Here is a 22,274-nt window from a genome sequence, read left to right as displayed (position 1 = left end):
AGGAGGATTACTAATCCTACCAGATCTGCGAACGTCTTGTGTACTTTGATCATCCATTTGATCATTCTCAACATTTTCATGTTGAGTGCTAGTGTTAACCAATTGTGTATCATCTGCTTGATCTTGAACCTCTTCAAGATCTATCTTCCTTTCACTATTTCCTTCCATTAGGAACTTAGTTTCAAGGAATTCAGCCTTTCGAGCAACAAATACATTTTGCTCGGTTGGATCATAGAAATAGTATCCCATATCATCCTTAGGATATCCTATGAAGATACACTTCGTGGATCGAGCATTCAACTTATTAGGGACATAACGCTTAGGATAAGCTTCAAATCCCCATACATTTAAGTATGATAGAGATGGAGGTTTTCCAAACCACATCTCATGAGGAGTTCGTTCCACTTTCTTGGTTGGGGCCATATTTAGAATACGAGCTACGGAGCATAGACAATAACCCCAAAATAATAGAGGTAACGAGCTTCTAGCCATCATAGATCGAACCATATCCATTAGGGTTCGGTTCCTCCTTTCGGAAACTCCATTAAGTTGGGGTGTTCCAGGAGGAGTAAGTTGCGAGATAATCCCACAACTTCTAAGATGATCTTGGAAAGCATCGTTCAGGTATTCACCTCCTCTATTGGTACGAATTATCTTGATTGTCTTGTTGAGTTGATTTTGTACTTCGTTTTGATATTCCTTGAATGCTTCAAAAGTTTCGTCCTTGTGTCTTAACAAGTAGACATATCCGAAACGATTAAAGTCATAAATGAAAGTGACGAAGTATCTTTCACCTTTCCTAGTTATAGGCTTAAAGGGTCCACATACATCCAAATGTATTAATCCCAATAAGTCTTTAGCCCTTTCATAGGTCCCTTTGAAAGGTGCTTTAGTCATTTTGCCTTGTAAACAAGATTCACATACATCAAATGAGTCTAGTTCATTTGATTTCAAAAGTCCATTCTTTTGAAGTGTATGCATTCGATTCTTGTTTATGTGACCAAGGCGACAATGCCATAAGTAGGAATCACTCAAATCCCTTTTGAGTTTCTTGGTGTTTGCATGGTATATTGAGCTATTGTATGATGTGTCATCATGAACCAATTCATAAATACCATTCGAAGGCGAAGCCTTAAAATAGAACACATTATCTAAAGAAACATGGATATCATCATTAATGAAATTAAGATTAAAACCATATTGTTTCAAGCGGGATACAGAAATAATGTTTCGTGATAAATCGGGTGCATACAAAACATTTTTCAAAATAAGCTCCAACCCAGTTTGTAGCTTTAAAACAAAGTCTCCTTGAGCTTCTACGTGCACCTTTGCACCATTTCCCATGAAGAGACTAGTTATTACCGCTGGTTGTTTACTTCTTTTGAACCCCTGCAAAGAATTGTAAATATGAGTTCCACATCCTGTGTCTAATACCCATGTATTAGAAGAAGTAATACTAAGCTCAATGTATACCATATATACATTACCTGAGGTTTGCCCTGCATCCCTCTTTTCTTTCAACTCCTTCAGGTAGACCGGGCAGTTGCATTTCCAGTGACCCATTTCACCGCAACTGAAGCACGGTTCTTCCTTGGGGTTAGCTTTACCGGCAACCTTTTGCTTCTTGTTGTTGTTGGTTGGGGTAACCATCTTCCCCTTTCCCTTGCCCTTGCCTTGGTAGGTAGGTCCTTTCCTCTTAGCCGCCTTCGGCTTAGAAGTGTTATTGTTTTTGGACCCGCCTTCATTGATCATAAACATGGGTGAAGCCCTTTTACCCATGCTCGCTTCGGCCATCTTTAGCATGGCATGTAATTCGCCAATGCTTTTATCCCATCCATTCATGTTGTAATTCAATACAAATGTGTCAAACCTCTTTGACAAGGAATTAAGGATAAGGTCCGTGGCTAATTCATTAGACACGTTGCAGTTTAGACGGTTCGCTTGATCAATTAGGCTTTTCATCTTAAGGACATAAGATGAAACGGATTGGGAGTCGTCCATCCGACATGCATGAAGCGCTCGACACGAGATTGTTGAAGGAACATCTCCTTCAACTGTGTGATCATGTCATATGCACTATGATGCTCAAAATCCTTTTAGAGTTCGGGTATCATAGTTCCAAGCATGAGGTAAGAAACTTGCACCAAATCGGTGCAATATTTCTCCCAATAAGCCATGCCTTCCGTATCATCCTCGTCCGATTGATCGGGAATAGGGTCTTCCAACACATACGCCCTATCCTCTAGTTTGAGGACAATTCTTAGATTGCAAAACCAATCCATGAAGTTCGTATGGTTGAGTTTTTCCTTTTCAAGGATTGACCTCAACGATAGGTTATTAAAGTTGATTGGTGCGTTTGGAATGTTGTTGTTATTGGCGGTCATCTAAAAAATTTAACAAAGTTGTTTAAGTATTAATTTTAATTTAACAAACAATACCCTTTAAATCCAATTGATATTTATTAAATTTTAGAATCCAACGGTAAACCAAATTTCAGTTAGGTGACCTTTATCCCGTCATTTGATTTAGCTAGGTAGTCATTATATGACAATTGCAATCCTTTTGCAACTTCTAAGTTATGGGATCATGCAATCCTTTTGCATGGCATATTTATCCCATCAATGCCTATTTGTTCCTCATGCTTCGGTGACCCTAAGTTCATGATTCCCAAATCAAGTCGTCCTACTTGTGTAAACGTGTAAATTTAATATACAAGTGGTTAGGTGACCTTTATCCCACAAGTGTGCGAAATTCACCTTAATTGTATTAGTTTGCTCATAACGGTTAGGTGACCTTTATTCTATTATGAGTTCCCTAATATTTTCAAGTGTCACACAAAAGGATGGCGTTTAACTTGTTTGCCTTGTTAGTAAGGGATTTTAAGTTTTCATTACTTCTAGTTTAAGAAAACTTTTATGCCATACACCAACATGTATTTAGTGTATGGTTCATTTGAAATCCATTTTCAAGTCTTGTAATTTTAGCCAATTACTTGATATAAACCATTTTATATATATATGATCCTTATCATGTTCTTAATAACCGTTTATTAATGCCCTTTTAGCCGTTTTTAATTTAACCATTTAAATTGACGTTTTGTATGTCGTTAATAATGTTTAATTTAACCAATTAAATTGCCATTTTGTTTGTTGTTAACTTGTGTGATTAACTTGTAGCATACAAACATACAATCCATAATCATACAATAAACAACCATGCATGCAAAACAATATGTTCACAATCAAGCCATTTTGGTAGACATTTGTTTAGCCAAAAACAAATGCCACCGGTAAAGGGATATAACACAAAGTAGGAGATTTTAAAATCTCCCACTTAATCTTGCATCCAAATGCTTCATATTGTGTTCTTCAAGTCATCATCTTGCATCTTCATTTTTACAAAATATATCCTAATACATTTTTCTAAAAAATGAAAATACAACCTAATCTATTTTACATACCAAATATAAAATAAATTACATAACCCAAAATTAATATTACATAACAAATGAATAATTAATTTTACAAACCAAATTGAATGAATATAACAACCATATTGAAAGATTAACAAATCAACCAAACATACATTCAAACAAAAGGTCAAGGCTTGATTGTGAACATTAATATATCAACAAAATGAACAAAATGGAGCAACCCAAAACCCATTTTGGGTGTTCAAGAATTCGGCCAACCTTAACAACCCTTCCAAACCCAAAAATTTTTGTATTCCATTTTCATGCATGTACTTGGAATGCAAATATAGTGGGTTTAAAGACAATATAAGAAGCATAATCCATAGACTTCGGCTCTAGATACCATTGATGGAATTTAACAACTTTAAAACTAACATCTTCTTAAAGTATACATGTTATGAAAATCATTTTTACATAGTTAAAGAAAGCGGAAGCAAGATAATGAGTACATGTTTATATGTTCAACCATATTGTTAAATTCCTTGTTAATATCAAGTCTTGGATAAATGCTTACAAATATAACAAGTAGAGAAGATATATATACCTCCTCACGCTAGTTGAGGGTTGTTACTAGTGTGCTAGAAGATGATGAAGATGATGGAATGAAAGCCTCTAAGTTGAAGCCTCAAGAGTGTTATACCCATAAGCCTTTTGTTACCAACACCACCAAGGATTTGGTTAGGATTTAAGACACTTGAATAACAAGATTACCAAGCAAAAACTCTCCCTTTCTCCCTCTAAACAGCCACGGCCAGCAGCTCTCTTACAGCAGAAATATTGCAGTTTTTTTATGAGTGTTTTGCTTGTTAACTTCTTTTCTTGAGTCAAGGAATGCATTGGTTAAAAGTAGTCTTGCATGCTTAAGGAATATGTTGTTCCAAGTAACCAAGTAGCATGGGAATCACACCTAGGAGTCCCAAAAACTGCATTCTTTTTTCATTTAAATAACAAGTGTAATTTATATAAAACTTGTTAATACATTTACAAAACTTGTTAAATAAAACCATGCATTATTTATGTTACTTATATTTTATAAACATTTTATAAAACATAACATAATATAATCATTTAAACCTTTAAACAATTATATATAAATTATCCAAATAATTTACCTCAAGTGATAATACTTTAGAAAATCGATTTTCTAAAATCCAAGTGTCGCGTATTTACTTAACAATCCATCTGTTAAAATAAATACATATAAAGTGTTGGTAAGCTTGTTATTGGGTATGACCTGACTTAGATCATAACATAGTGGCCACGTTAATTTAATACGTCTCTTGGGCATACGAAATACCTTCAGTGTTTAACGACCCGTCCTAATCCATCTGGATGAATACATTACATTTGGTTTCATCGTGAGGTACTTGACCTCTATATGATACATTTTACAAACATTGCATTCGATTTTAAAAGTCAAACTTTCTTTACATCGAAAGTTGACGACATGCATACCATTTCATAATGCATCAACTATAATTGACTTAATAATAATCTTGATGAACTCAATGACTCGAATGCAACGTTTTTTGAAATATGTTATGAATGACTCCAAGTAATATCTCTAAAATGAGCAAATGGATAGCGGAAGATTTCTTTCATACCTGAGAATAAACATGCTTAAAAGTGTCAACCAAAAGGTTGGTGAGTTCATTAGTTTATCATAATCAATATTCATTTCCATCATTTTTATAGACCACAACATACTCATATTTCAAAAACAATCTGTGCAGGTCTGCTCACTGCTGTAAAAATCATTCATACGAAATTAACACCTGGTAATCGACATTAATAAAATGCATCTAGAATATCCCCCGCATACAGGCATTTCGCACGGCATGCAAAAAACAATCAAACAGGCCACTCTTTTAAATATGACAGTTGTGTACACCTCATAAAAAGGTCCATATCTTTTAAAGCTGGCGGTTGTATACTAAAATCTAAGTACTAAAGCAGTTCAAATTATCTGAATGGGGCTTGTCAAGGCACATAGATCTATCTTTAGGATTCACGTCAATTAGGGGGTCTGTTCCCTAATTCTTAGATTACCAGACTTAAAGGGGTGATATCTGTTGTACTCGTAACTCAATCGTAGAATGTTTTAAAGTACTTGTGTCTATTTCGTCAAACATTAATAAAAGCAGCGCATGTATTCTCAGTCCCAAAAATATATATTGCAAAAGCATTTAAAAAAGAGAGTAATGAAACTCACTATACTGTATTTTGTAGTAAAAATACATATGACGACATTGAACAAGTGTAGGGTTGGCCTCGGATTGACGAACCTATATTATTTATATATATGTTAACATATATAATTGTAATTGAACCAACTTATATATTATGTTTAATTGTTATTTTGGTAACTTATATGTTTCATTAATAACTTAATTAACTATCTATTTTATATACTAGATAGATAATTTGTATTTATTATAAAAATATCAATGTAGTTAGGTTATATGTAATAAATATATTTTTCTTATATATCATATTTATTTAGTAAATTAATAATAATCTTAATAGTGATAATGAAAATACTAATTTTTATAATAATAATAATAATAATAATACTGTATTAATAATAATATTAATGATAATAATAAAAATAAAAGAAAAAAATTGATGTAAATAAAATTATATAAGAATCATGTTAATGAAAATAATAATAATGATAGTAATAATGATAATAATAATGATAATTTTATTAATTATGATAATGATAATAATAGTAATAATTCTAATAATAATAATAATGTTAATACTAATAATAATAATCTTAATGGTAATAACAATAATATATTTATTGTAATTATATTAACTTAACATATATATGATTATCATACTTATAGTTAATCTATGATCATAACTTAGTTATTATTATCTTTAACCTACATACAAAATTTATATTTTCAATTAAGATTTATAATAACTTATATCATAATCATATTATACTAACTTTACATTTATATGAATATCATAATACTTTCTTCATAATAATAATAATTACAATGGTAATAATGTCATTAATAATAATAATAATAATAATAATAATAATAATAATAATAATAATAAAAGTAATAAATAAAAGGATAATGATAATAATAATAAGATAACAATAAAAATAAATAATAATAATAATAATAAATGAAATAACTACCTTAAATGGGAAAGGCTAAAAAATAAACTGCCCCGGCTCGGGCTCGAACCCACGACCTCCCACTAACCCGACACTCGCCTTAACCACTTCACCATCTGTTTCATTCTGGTTTAATAAGGATTTTAATTTCTTTTATCCCCTATTTCACTTTCTTCTTCTTCTTCTTCCTATTTAACGAGCATCATCTTAATACCCTACCAGACTCGTCATCGATTAGTATCATCATTTAAATCGTATCAGTACCATCGTACATGTATCATCTATGGTTATCACATCGTCATCTTCATAATCCCACATCACGATCATCTAGCAAAAAATCACGATGATAATTTCGTATATATCATGATTTATATCATCCAAATCTATTTTCCATCATCTCACGATTATCATTATTATCCCTATCACTTCATCTCATAGCCTCGTACCGTCACCATTCGTTGCAGTCTACCCCGTATCAGGAACGAAACTGAAACAACAAGAAATTATACAAATGTGATACATGCTCAATCTTAATTACTCAGACTAGGCGCCGGCCCAACTTTCAAATCCTTTATATAACCAAAAAGTGCAATGAAATCGGCCCATACTAGAGAGTATTATTATACAATCTCAGCCCAACCCTAACTTATTATTGTTGTTTGTCGACTGGATGTTAAAAAAAAATAGATAAGAAACATGTAGCTGCAACAATATCCAATCTTAATTTCAATTAGCTATCCCATTGTCGGCCATGAATGTGGAGTTTGTCCCACATGCCAATATATGTCTCGATTTGTTTTATAAAGTGGTTTATAAAGCAACTTTAATGCTTTCAATTTATAACTTAACTGAATATATATATATATATATATATATATATATATATATATATATATATATATATATATATATATATATATATATATATATATGTATAACCCATTCCTTCACTTATAGTATATAAATAAATGAACATTCTTTTCTAATCCAAAAGAATCACTAGCAGCCTTTTGGTTGAAGATCAAACAGAATAGAGAAAAAAAGAAGAGTTTAGTTTGTTTTGGTGTTGGTGATTTGGGTGGGTTTGTTCCTGGTTATATAAACAGAAATAATGTAGCAACAGTAACTAGCGAATATATTGCAAGTTGTTCTTAGCTTAGGTTTAATCATAAGTAGAAACAAACCAACTTAGCAGCAACAGTTTGATTGATGGACAAAAATAGCAACAGCAGTGGCTGCACGTTGAGTGAAACAGGAGTAACAACAGCGAGGAGATGCAGTTTAAGATAATTGTGGTGGTTTAGGTTTGTAACCGGAAACAAAACTATATATAGCAATCAGGTTGAGTTAAATCGAGGGTTGAAGGTGAGTTAATGGATGAAGAAGAGAATGGTTTTCAAGGTTCTCGATCAACAAAAGGTGATGTTATGACGGTAAACAGAAGGTATGTAATTGTATATCTTTAGTATGTATGTGTATGTATTTATATATAGAGAGAGAAAAATGATTTTATGGTGCGAAGGTGGTTTGTAGTTGATAATGATGATGGGTTTGTAAATGGGTCTCGTTTGTGATAAATGTAAGTGATGGTAGGTTTTAATTGATAATGGTGATGGATAAATGACTGACTCCTTCATATTATTATGTAACTCGTTTGATTTATAGCTAAAAGGGTCGACAAGGAGAATCAATCCGAAGAGACACCAATAAAATAAAAGAAGATTGAGAAGGTTGACAGAAGTATTCGAGCCAGGAAGGTACAAACAAAACTATATAAAGCAGAAAGTGAAGTGTAATGGATTCGTAAGATTGCTATTGATATTTAACAATTTGAGTTGATCGAGTTTGTATTGTTTTGATAATGAGATCGATTGGAATCAATTTTAGAGACAGAAAACAAAATTTCCTAAAGCTAGATTGTGATGTTAAACGATTCTCCTTATATTTACAGTTATTTATTTATTTATTTTATTTTTCTGTCTTTCTTTCTCAATTGCAGTAGGAAGTAACAAACTGAATGTGATATAATATTTGTTGTTATCCGTTGTCCTTTGATTCTCACAGAAATAAAATTGAAAAACTTTGATCGTGATTGGAAACAGAATTTGGAATTGGTCTGTACGATCCTTGATTTGAATATCTAACCAATTGTAAACATGAACAAAAATAATAGAGCTCGATGTGGATGTGCAACAGAATTTGATTCTGTGTGTGATTCTGTATATTACCCTTAATTTCAGTAGTAAATAGATGTAAATATGTTAGTAATTATAATACTGTAAATAAATTAGTAATAATAATAATAGAATCAATAATAAGAATATTAATAATGATATTAATATCCAAATAAAACTAATAATAACAATCATATTAATAACAAAGATCATAATTATAATAATGATAATATTATTGATAACAATATAAATGATAATAATAAATAAAAAAATGATGATTTTTAGTAATCATGTTAATAATGATAATTTTTACAAATAATGATTCTTAATGATAATACTTAATAATAATGCTAGTAATAACAGTTACAGGTTTTCAAATTTTATATCTATATATTATATATTATAATAATATTAATAATACAAATAATAATATTAATATTAATAATAATAATAATGAGAGTGATAATAATAATAATATTGATATCACACTATATTTACTTGTAATTAAATTTAATACATTCATATTACATATGTCTTTTTTTTGTTTTTTGTTTTACAATTATATAATATATATAATAACATATTTTATTTACAACAATTGTTCGTGAATCGTCGGGAATGGTCGAAGGTCAATTGAATCCATGTAAACAGTTCAAAAATTTTGAGACTTGGTTTAATAGACTTTGCTTATCGTGTCGAAACCATATAAAGATTAAGTTTAAATTTGGTCAGAAATTTCCGGGTCGTCACACTTTGAAGGTATGCGTAGTGTACTTTACCTGTCTCCTTCAGTACACTTACTTATGGCAAACATCGATTCGACCTTCTCAGTCCACCGTTTCAATCTGATTGGTCCTTCGGTTCCATCAAATTCCAAAGATTTGCAGGCAGTGAATTCTTTGTAGGAGCATCCTATACGATTCCTTGTGGGTTTAGCTCCATTGCTAGATTCAGAGTTATTGTTGTTTTGCATCGTAACCTGTACTGCGGCTATGTTCGCAGCTAGAAAGGTACAAAATTCCTCTTCGCTCATATTCATGGTGTGTCGAGTAGTCGGTGCCATTTCCTTCAAAAATAGCCAAAAGAATTAAGTTAATCATATAGAATATTAAGAGGAGTCAATAGTATTTTGTAGCATAATATGAACTCATTTATAAAAGCTTATTCTTCATATTAGCGTTTTATAATTTGTAATTCGGGTAATACCTACCCGTTAAGTTCATACTTAATAGCTAAAATATAATTTAACTACTACAATTCTATATGAAAAACTGATTACAATAATATTTCACGTTCAAACTTTAATACAATATTTTACAAACGTACAATACCGCTATTTTACATTCAGCATGAAATATAGCACACAATAACTTTGATACAAGGCAGCTGTAAGGACAAATCTAGTTAATACACAAGTCGTTTAGCAAAAGAAATAAAGACACATAATTCATAAGTCCATAAACAAGTTATGCATTCGGGTTTTACTAATATAATTTCTCATTCTTGATCTTGTGGAAAATAACCGTTGTGGCCGTTGGCTAGGCAGCATGTTGTAACGTCGTCAAAAGGACGGGGGCTACGTAATGCCCATCAGCCCCGCAACAATCTAAAAACCTTGTTTCTCACTCCAACTACTGAATCCGTCACTTGTGGGAATGTTTTATTTAACAGTTACAATCTGATGTTCTTTTTCTCAATTTGGTGAGAAGCGAACATCACTAACCCGTAAACATAACATGCTTCTTTAAGTTGTATGTTGGAAGCTCTTTCTAAAGAACGAAGTCCTATGTTGGGATATGTGGAGTCAAAATAGGCTCTTAACCCGTAGCATAAAATTGCATTTGGGTTCCCCGCACTTAATGCCTTAAAGAAAACACGGCGTAACTTAAGGTCTCCCAAATGTGATATACCCCATCTATCAAATGAAACCTTTTATAAACTAAGGCATGCTTGGAACGTCTTTCAAATGTTCGACAAACTAATTTCGCCATAAATAATTATGCTGGTGAATTCTGACAGACTCTGGACAAGATTTCATCAATCATATCCCCTGGTAGGTCTTCTAAAATATTCGGTTGTCTATCCTTAACGTCCATTTTGTGTTTTTATACTGTAAAATAGACGAGGATTAGATTCGTAAAAGATAATTAACAAACAATAGAAGCAATTTTTATATATAACATAAAAGTACAAGCACACTACAATACATATATTACACATCATGATTACAACTCTTTATTCTGAATCACTTGTTTCTTCCTCGTCAGACTCAATTCGTTTTGCTAATTTCTTAGGGATACATGGTGCTCCTCTAATACGAGATATCATTTTCACAAATGGTTTAGAAAAACCTGGTGGCTTAGATGTTCCCGGGTTATAGTTAAAATTTAAGAAATACGGGTGTTTACGATACACCCCATCAGGGTACTTCATGTTAACATAGAGTTCATCAGATTTGGGAACGATTTTCTCTATTTTTATAGCTTTTCCCTTATTATTTTCTTTTGCCTTTTTAAATTGGGCCAGGGTAATTTCTATAACATTATCGGAATCCTCGTCGGGATCGATTCATCAGAAAATTGGTAGTTTTCCCAATATTTTTCCTCCTCATCGGAGACACCACAAACCATTTTTAATTTTGGACCATTGGTTGAAGATTTTCTTTTATTTAACCGTTTCTTTGTAGTTTTTATCATTTCCTCCCCCGGAACTTCTTCTTCTTCCGGTTCCTCTTCTTCCGGTTCCTCTTCTTCCGGTTCCTCTACGAGAATTTAAGAATCTTCCCAAAATATATTCGACTCTTCATTATTAGTAGGTGAGTCGACGGGATTAGTACTGGAGGTAGACATCTATCACACATTAACTAACACATTAGTATTATACCACATAATATCTACATGTAAAAATATATAGTTTCCAACAAAAAGTGTTAAGCAATCATTTTTAAAGAAAACACGGTCGAAGTCCAGACTCACTAATTAGGGCTGAGCAGAAAACCGAATTGACCGAACCATAACCGTTTTAACCGTTAAAACCGAACTGAATAAACAAACCGAACACATAACCGCAGTTATAGTTAACCTTTTTGGATTAACCGAATTTTGTGGGGCGGTTATGTAAATATTGATTATCCACCTCGATTTAACTGCACCGCACCATTATACTATATATATATATATATATATATATATATATATATATATATATATATATATATATATATATATATATATATATATATATATATATATATATATATATATATATATAATTCTGTTTTTATAATTAATATTTAATGGTATATATTAAATAAAATTTTGAATAACAGTCAAATATTAAAATTATGAAAAGAATCAGACTTATATATTGTTATGAATTGTATCCCCTCGTAAGTCTTTATATCCGAAGATCAAAAAGGAATATTTTCCTCTCGTCGATCAACCTCAAAGAATATGACTGCCCAATTCAGATACGGATTTCATTAGAGTATGTTTACAACATCATTAACGTTTACTTTGTTATGATACGATATATTATATCATAAGAGATGTATGCTTATATAATACAATAGTATTTAAATCATGATTTGGTTCAATTTAACTTGAATGTTTGGTGTTTTCCATTTACGTGAACATTTAGTTTATTTGGGGTATACGAATTTGAACGGTATAATTCGTTATTTAGTGTCATCAAAACGGTATATATCGTTATTCATTGTCCAAACTCATTAATTTTTATTTGTTGTGAATGGTTAACCGAATTAACCATTTTATATCTACACATTAACCATATTAACCAAATTAACCAAACTGCTTTTAACCAAACCGAACGGTTAAGAATGTTAATTAACCAAAGTTTCGGTTATGGGGGCGGGTGTTGTCAATAACCACCCCCAACCGCCCCATGCTCACCCCTATCACTAATGCATCCTTAGACACACTAATGCAAATTTCTGGTTCTCTAAGACCAATGCTCGGATACCAACTGAAAAGTCCCGTTCATATCGATTATAAATGTTTCATATTAATTGGTTTCGTTGCGAGGTTTTTGTAGTGACCCGGGAATTTCCGACCAAATTTAAACTTTAATCTTATATGATTCCGACATGATAAGCAAAGTCTGTAATGTTGAGTCTCGAAAGTTTTGAAACCTATATTCATGTAATCAATTACCCTTTGACTGTGCTCGACGATTCACGAACAACTATTTGTAAATAGATATGTGTGTATATGTATAAATAATAATTGGAGGTATAATTAGAAATATTAAATGTTGTTGTTATGAAATATGATATTATGATATTTAGTATATAAAAAAAACATATTTATATATAAATAAAAGTATATTAAAAATAAATATTAAATAATTGTAATACTCGTTTGATGTTTCGATCGATATTAAACAAGTTTAATTCGAACTTATATGATTTTAATATAAATGGTGATCCGAAAATGTGTTCTATAAATTTTAGGCTTACTAAAATTATATTTAGGACCTATTTATTAAATTTCAATACTTTTTATTTTTCACCCATAAATGAGAGGGACAGTTGATGTAAATTTTATTTAATAATTAATAATTAAGTTTTATACCATAATGACCGAAATAAATAAAGATAATTACTGTGAAAGTTTGGGATTTTTCTGAAGACTTTTTATTCGCCACTGAGTGAACAACGGGGCACGATATAATAGACAGTGAAAACTGTCGGTAGGATAAACCAAATCAATCGACTGTTTAATTTTAAATTAATGATCCTTTCAATATGTTTTTAAATTAATTATTAAAGTATTATATACTTTGCTTTAGATGATTGAAAACAACATGTAACAAACTTCATCTCATCCGTGATTTACTTTTAATACAGTGCATGATTGAATTATGAGATTTCTATTTGGGGTTTGTTTTACTCACAATTAAAAACTTAAGTATTATATTTATATATACATGCATAGAGATGTAATACCCCGTAATATATATGACTAAGGAACCAAAATACCATTTAAGTATTATATTTATATATACATGCATAGAGATGTAATCACCTTTATGTGTTGCTATACGACTAAGGAACCAAAATACCATTTCATTCGAACACCTACTCCAGCTTTATGAACCTCAATCGCCACCCTCAACCCACTTCACCACAATTTATCTATTCTCTCTCTCTATATATACATACACGTACAACCACACGTAAATATATAACACATACATTTATGCAAATTTGATTGTGACCGGCATCACCACAAGAACTACAACTTACACCTGCAACACCCATTACTATTGGTTTCATTTCGAACACCAAAACAACCCTACAATTGAACACCATAGAATCCCTTTCCCACTACGCAAATCTTCTCATAATTCTGTTTCATTTCGGTTTGAATCATTTCACAAACCACCACCTTTGCACCTTCGCACTTTAAATATCAGGACACGTATACAAGGTTTTGACATATCATATCGACGCATTTATATATATTATTTGGAATAACCTTAGACACTCTATATGCAGTAATGATCGAGTTCTCTATACAGGGTTGAGGTTGATTCTATAATAATATATATAATTTGAGTTGTGATCGAGTCTGAGACGTATACGGGTCACGATACGTATTAATTAATTTAAATATTATATATTAAACTATATATAAATTATTGGACCGTCAACTGTAGACTATCAACAGTGGACTAATAACATTGGACAATTAAAATGAATTAAAATATTGATTATAACATATGAAACTAAATAATTTTTTTCAAGTTTTCCACTTGATTTCATTTTAAACCCCATTCGTATCATCACGATTACATCTGCGTTCAAATATTTCATGATTCTTGAAAACACCTCAATCGATAGGATGAATCAACCGCACTTCATTTACGGAAGGAAAGATTGATGTTTATAGTTATGCACCTGAAAACACTCAAAACCTGAGTAAACGTTTAACACGTATCCGTGCTAGCTCCATTGACGTGGTTATTATCGAAAATAACTTTAGAATTCCTTTCAAATTAGCCAAATTTGTCACAGCTCCAACTAGTCAACTTCGACTTTCAATCAGACCAGCCTTACTATAAGCTTGATATATATGCGTGCTCTTTTATTATTACCGGGGAACTTTTCATATTCCACCATGTTACCATTAGCGTTTAATCATCTAAAAAAAAAACAACACAATTCTCTTGAAACCACTTCAGAATGATAACCGATGATTCAGATATCATAGCATTAAAGGCAGAGGAAACAGAAAAATGGTAGATGGTCTAAACGACCAAAAGTTTGATGATAAAGAAAGGAGTGTTAGGAACGCTCGATAGAAAATTGGGTATTGAAAAAAAAAAACAGATTGAGCTACTCATGAAGGAGACCAAGAACAAATACAAGGACCAAACTCTATATTCAAAGGATTCGGGTAATTCTGGATCCGTTGAAATCTTTAGAGAATATCTTGCTCCGAAGTTATGTTAAAATCTTACGGAAAATCTTTCTCCATCAACCATCGAACTTAGAAATTCTAAAATATCATCATCAATATCTTCGATATTTCTGAGGATATTTTCATAAATATTCTCGTCCGAAATTATATACCTCCTTGTGCTTCCTGTGTTTTGGAAACATTCAATAGAAAATTTAGTACCGAAAAGCAGATTATGCGAAACTATGAAGGAAGCCGTGGACAAATCACAAAGAATAAGTTTGACTTCAAAGAATCCAAATGATTCTGTTTCTGATAAAATCTTTAGTGAATACCTTGCTTTCGAATCTAAACCCTTACGGATAAATCTTCCTCATCACCCATCGATATTAAAAATTCCAAGATATCATCGTATCTTTCATTATAAATATCCTCCATATTTCTGAAGATATTTTCATAACTATTCTTATCTGAAATCATTAATCTCTTCATGATATCAGTGTTACATCATATAGAAACTGTTAGTTTCTATATTCTGTAAACTTTCGAGCTTAAACTATGAATGTTATTAAAATAATGTTGGGAACTGAAGCATAAGTTAGTGTAATATAATGACACTTGATCAACGTGATTATATTACAGTAAGTCATGCTGAGTTTCTAATGGAACGTGATGATTCACATATCATACCGTCATCACATGCCATGTTACATAACTCTTTTATTTAAATTAACTTCTGAACATATCAAGAAAATATATTCTTGATAGTTCTGTTCTCAGTGATTCTGGTAATTTGACAAATCAAATCGTGCTAATACGTTCTTTCCTGTTTAGAACATTAAGATCATTCGAAACTCCATACTTACGAATTCTGGACCATTACTCGCTTTACTAGAGGTCGGGAGAATAATAAAAAGGCAAAGAGATCCAAAATATAAGAGAAAATATAAAGCCCAATGACAACACCGAAATTACAAACCGTGGATATCAGTACGTATAGCAATATAAAGACACGGGAGGATTATAAATACAATAATCCCTAGAGCATAATAGAAATAAACAGATTCTTCAAGTGGGAGTTGGAAAAGAAGAACGATCATTACGATAGTTAGAATAAGAACAAGGATCAGAACAGGGTTAAGCATTTTCATAAATCTTTTGAAGTTGGGAATTGAGTATAGAAGTGGTGAAAATAAATGGAACGTAAAAGGTAAATTTATAAAGGAAATATCAGACGTAGTAATCAGGGCAGATCACCGTATTTAATTAAAGAGATCTTAATTTCCATAAATCCCGAAGAATCAGATCTTATAGATCTTCAAGATTTTCTCTAAATCCCTTAAATTCCGGAATTCAACTAAGGCAATGTCGAAAGTTAAGACGCGCCTTATTTTCTAAATTCAAACCTGTCTACGTCAAAAGTTAAAAACAAATCTTTGTTTCTTATTTCATTCTTTTGTGAATAGCTTCACTCGTGCTCTGCGAATAATCAAATTATTTTATCCATATTACTCAATGATGATAAAACTCTATATTCGTCATGAAAACATTTTTATAGTTAGCCATGACGACCGCACTCAAATTTCGGGACGAAATTTCTTTAACGGGTAGGTACTGTAGTGACCCGGGAATTTCTGACCAAATTTAAACTTTAATCTTATATGATTCCGACATGATAAGCAAAGTCTGTAATGTTGAGTCTCGAGAGTTTTGAAACCTATATTCATGTAATCAATTACCCTTTGACTGTGCTCGACGATTCACGAACAACTATTTGTAAATAGATATGTGTGTATATGTATAAATAATAATTGGAGGTATAATTAGAAATATTAAATGTTGTTGTCATGAAATATGATATTATGATATTTAGTATATAAAAAAAACATATTTATATATAAATAAAAGTATATTAAAAATAAATATTAAATAATTGTAATACTCGTTTAATGTTTCGATCGATATTAAACAAGTTTAATTCGAACTTATATGATTTTAAAATAAATGGTGATCCGAAAATGTGTTCTATAAATTTTAGGCTTACTAAAATTATATTTAGGACCTATTTATTAAATTTCAATACTTTTTATTTTTCACCCATAAATGAGAGGGACAGTTGATGTAAATTTTATTTAATAATTAATAATTAAGTTTTATACCATAATGACTGAAATAAATAAAGATAATTACTGTGAAAGTTTGGGATTTTTCTGAAGACTTTTTATTCGCCACTGAGTGAACAACGGGGCACGATATAATAGACAGTGAAAACTGTCGGTAGGATAAACCAAATCAATCGACTGTTTAATTTTAAATTAATGATCCTTTCAATATGTTTTTAAATTAATTATTAAAGTATTATATACTTTGCTTTAGATGATTGAAAACAACATGTAACAAACTTCATCTCATCCGTGATTTACTTTTAATACAGTGCATGATTGAATTATGAGATTTCTATTTGGGGTTTGTTTTACTCACAATTAAAAACTTAAGTATTATATTTATATATACATGCATAGAGATGTAATACCCCGTAATATATATGACTAAGGTGTAGTGACCCGAACTTTTCCATGTTTATATATATTAATTGAGATTGATATTTACATGATTAAATGTTTCCAACATGTTAAGCAATCAAACTTGTTAAGACTTGATTAATTGAAATAGGTTTCATATAGACAATTGACCACCCAAGTTGACCGGTGATTCACGAACGTTAAAACTTGTAAAAAAACTATATGATGACATATATATGGTTATATATATAGTTAACATGATATTATGATAAGTAAACATATCATTAATTATATTAACAATGAACTACATATGTAAAAACAAGACTACTAACTTAATGATTTTGAAACGAGACATATATGTAACGTTTATCGTTGTAACGACATTTAATGTATATATATCATATTAAGAGATATTCGTACATCATAATATCATGATAATATAATAATTTAAAATCTATTTTGTTATTATAAACATTGGGTTAACAACATTTAACAAGATCGTTAACCTAAAGGTTTCAAAACAACACTTACATGTAACGACTAACGATGACTTAACGACTCAGTTAAAATGTATATACATGTAGTGTTTTAATATGTATTTATACACTTTTGAAAGACTTCAATACACTTATCAAAATACTTCTACTTAACAAAAATGCTTACAATTACATTCTCGTTCAGTTTCATCAACAATTCTACTCGTATGCACCCGTATTCGTACTCGTACAATACACAGCTTTTAGATGTATGTACTATTGGTATATACACTCCAATGATCAGCTCTTAGCAGCCCATGTGAGTCACCTAACACATGTGGGAACCATCATTTGGCAACTAGCATGAAATATCTCATAAAATTACAAAAATATGAGTAATCATTCATGACTTATTTACATGAAAACAAAATTACATATCCTTTATATCTAATCCATACACCAACGACCAAAAACACCTACAAACACTTTCATTCTTCAATTTTCTTCATCTAATTGATCTCTCTCAAGTTCTATCTTCAAGTTCTAAGTGTTCTTCATAAATTCCAAAAGTTCTAGTTTCATAAAATCAAGAATACTTTCAAGTTTGCTAGCTCACTTCCAATCTTGTAAGGTGATCATCCAACCTCAAGAAATCTTTGTTTCTTACAGTAGGTTATCATTCTAATACAAGGTAATAATCATATTCAAACTTTGGTTCAATTTCTATAACTATAACAATCTTATTTCAAGTGATGATCTTACTTGAACTTGTTTTCGTGTCATGATTCTGCTTCAAGAACTTCGAGCCATCCAAGGATCCATTGAAGCTAGATCCATTTTTCTCTTTTCCAGTAGGTTTATCCAAGGAACTTAAGGTAGTAATGATGTTCATAACATCATTCAATTCATACATATAAAGTTATCTTATTCGAAGGTTTAAACTTGTAATCACTAGAACATAGTTTAGTCAATTCTAAACTTGTTCGCAAAAAAAAGTTAATCCTTCTAACTTGACTTTTAAAATCAACTAAACACATGTTCTATATCTATATGATATGCTAACTTAATGATTTAAAACCTGGAAACAAGAAAAACACCGTAAAACCGGATTTACGCCGTCGTAGTAACACTGCGGGCTGTTTTGGGTTAGTTAATTAAAAACTATGATAAACTTTGATTTAAAAGTTGTTATTCTGAGAAAATGAGTTTTATTATGAACATGAAACTATATCCAAAAATTATGGTTAAACTCAAAGTGGAAGTATGTTTTCTAAAATGGTCATCTAGACGTCGTTCTTTCGACTGAAATGACTACCTTTACAAAAATGACTTGTAACTTATTTTTCCGACTATAAACCTATACTTTTTCTGTTTAGATTCATAAAATAGAGTTCAATATGAAACCATACCAATTTGATTCACTCAAAACGGATTTAAAATGAAGAAGTTATGGGTAAAACAAGATTGGATAATTTTTCTCATTTTAGCTACGTGAAAATTGGTAACAAATCTATTCCAACCATAACTTAATCAACTTGTATTGTATATTATGTAATCTTGAGATACCATAGACACGTATACAATGTTTCGACCTATCATGTCGACACATCTATATATATTTCGGAACAACCATAGACACTCTATATGTGAATGTTGGAGTTAGCTATACAGGGTTGAGGTTGATTCCAAAATATATTTAGTTTGAGTTGTGATCAATACTGAGATACGTATACACTGGGTCGTGGATTGATTCAAGATAATATTTATCGATTTATTTCTGTACATCTAACTGTGGACAACTAGTTGTAGGTTACTAACGAGGACAGCTGACTTAATAAACTTAAAACATCAAAATATATTAAAAGTGTTGTAAATATATTTTGAACATACTTTGATATATATGTATATATTGTTATAGATTCGTGAATCAACCAGTGGCCAAGTCTTACTTCCCGACGAAGTAAAAATCTGTGAAAGTGAGTTATAGTCCCACTTTTAAAATCTAATATTTTTGGGATGAGAATACATGCAGGTTTTATAAATGATTTACAAAATAGACACAAGTACGTGAAACTACATTCTATGGTTGAATTATCGAAATCGAATATGCCCCTTGTTATTAAGTCTGGTAATCTAAGAATTAGGGAACATACACCCTAATTGACGCGAATCCTAAAGATAGATCTATTGGGCTTAACAAACCCCATCCAAAGTACCGGATGCTTTAGTACTTCGAAATTTATATCATATCCGAAGGGTGTCCCGGAATGATGGGGATATTCTTATATATGCATCTTGTTAATGTCGGTTACCAGGTGTTCACCATATGAATGATTTTTATCTCTATGTATGGGATGTGTATTGAAATATGAAATCTTGTGGTCTATTATTATGATTTGATATATATAGGTTAAACCTATAACTCACCAACATTTTTGTTGACGTTTTAAGCATGTTTATTCTCAGGTGATTATTAAGAGCTTCCGCTGTCGCATACTTAAATAAGGACGAGATTTGGAGTCCATGCTTGTATGATATTGTGTAAAAACTGCATTCAAGAAACTTATTTTGTTGTAACATATTTGTATTGTAAACCATTATGTAATGGTCGTGTGTAAACAGGATATTTTAGATTATCATTATTTGATAATCTACGTAAAGCTTTTTAAACCTTTATTGATGAAATAAAGGTTATGGTTTGTTTTAAAATGAATGCAGTCTTTGAAAAACGTCTCATATAGAGGTCAAAACCTCGCAACGAAATCAATTAATATGGAACGTTTTTAATCAATAAGAACGGGACATTTCAGTTGGTATCCGAGCGTTGGTCTTAGAGAACCAGAATTTTGCATTAGTGTGTCTTATCGAGTTTGTTAGGATGCATTAGTGAGTCTGGACTTCGACCGTGTTTACTTGAAAATGATTGCTTAACAAATTTTGTTGGAAACTATATATTTTTAACATGTGAATATTATGTGATATATTAATCTTTTAACGCGTTTGATATTATGTGATAGATGTCTACCTCTAGAACAAGTCCCATTGACTCACCTAATAATAATGAAGAGTCAAATGTAAATTGGAATGATTCGTGGACTGATTCACAAGTTCCCGAAGAGGAATCGGAAGAAGAGTCGGAACCGGAAGAAGAATCGGAACCGGAAGAAGAATCGGAACCGGATGAAGAAATTGAACCGGTGGGGGAAATAATAAAACGGTTAAGTAAAAGAAAATCCTCAACCAACCGACCAAGGTTAATTATGGTCAATGGTGTTTCCGCCAAGGAAGCAAAATATTGGGAGGATTACCAATTCTCCGATGAATCGGATTCCGACGAGAATTCCGATGATGTTATAGAAATTACCCCAACTGAATTTAAAAAGGCAAAAGAAAATAATAAGGGAAAGGGCATAAAAATAGAGAAATCTAATTCCAACCCCGATGAACTTTATATGTATCGTCAACCCCCGAAGTCCTTAAGTTGTAACAATGACCCGGGAACCTCTAAACCACCAGGTTTTTCTAAACCAATGTGGACAACGACGGCTCGTATTAGGGGAACATCATATATCCAAAGAAACTTGGCAAAACGAACCAAAACCGAACAAGAAAAAACGAGCGAGTCGGAATAAGATAGTTGTATTCGTGTGGTGTAATATATGTAATATAGTGTGCTTATGCTTTATGATATATGTAAAAAATGCTTGTATTAATAAGTATTTTTTTATGAATCTAACTCTTGTCTATTTTACAGTATAAAAATACAAAATGGATAGACAACCCAATATTTTAAGAGACCTACCCGAAGACATGATTGATGAAATCTTGTCTAGAGTCGGTCAGAATTCCTCGGCACAACTATTTAAGGCGAGATCAGTTTGTAAGACATTCGAAGAACGTTCCAAGAATGTCTTGGTTTATAAGAAACTTTCGTTTGAAAGATGGGGGATATCACATTGGGAAACCCATAAGTTACGATGTGTTTACTTTGACGCATATATTGCGGGGAACCCAAATGCTATTTTACGCAACGGGTTAAGAAATTATTTTGACTCAATATATCCGAATA

This window comes from Rutidosis leptorrhynchoides, chromosome 7 (assembly GCF_046630445.1).
Source record: "Rutidosis leptorrhynchoides isolate AG116_Rl617_1_P2 chromosome 7, CSIRO_AGI_Rlap_v1, whole genome shotgun sequence".
Lineage (NCBI taxonomy): Eukaryota > Viridiplantae > Streptophyta > Magnoliopsida > Asterales > Asteraceae > Rutidosis > Rutidosis leptorrhynchoides.
Note: the sequence above shows the minus strand (reverse complement) of the source record.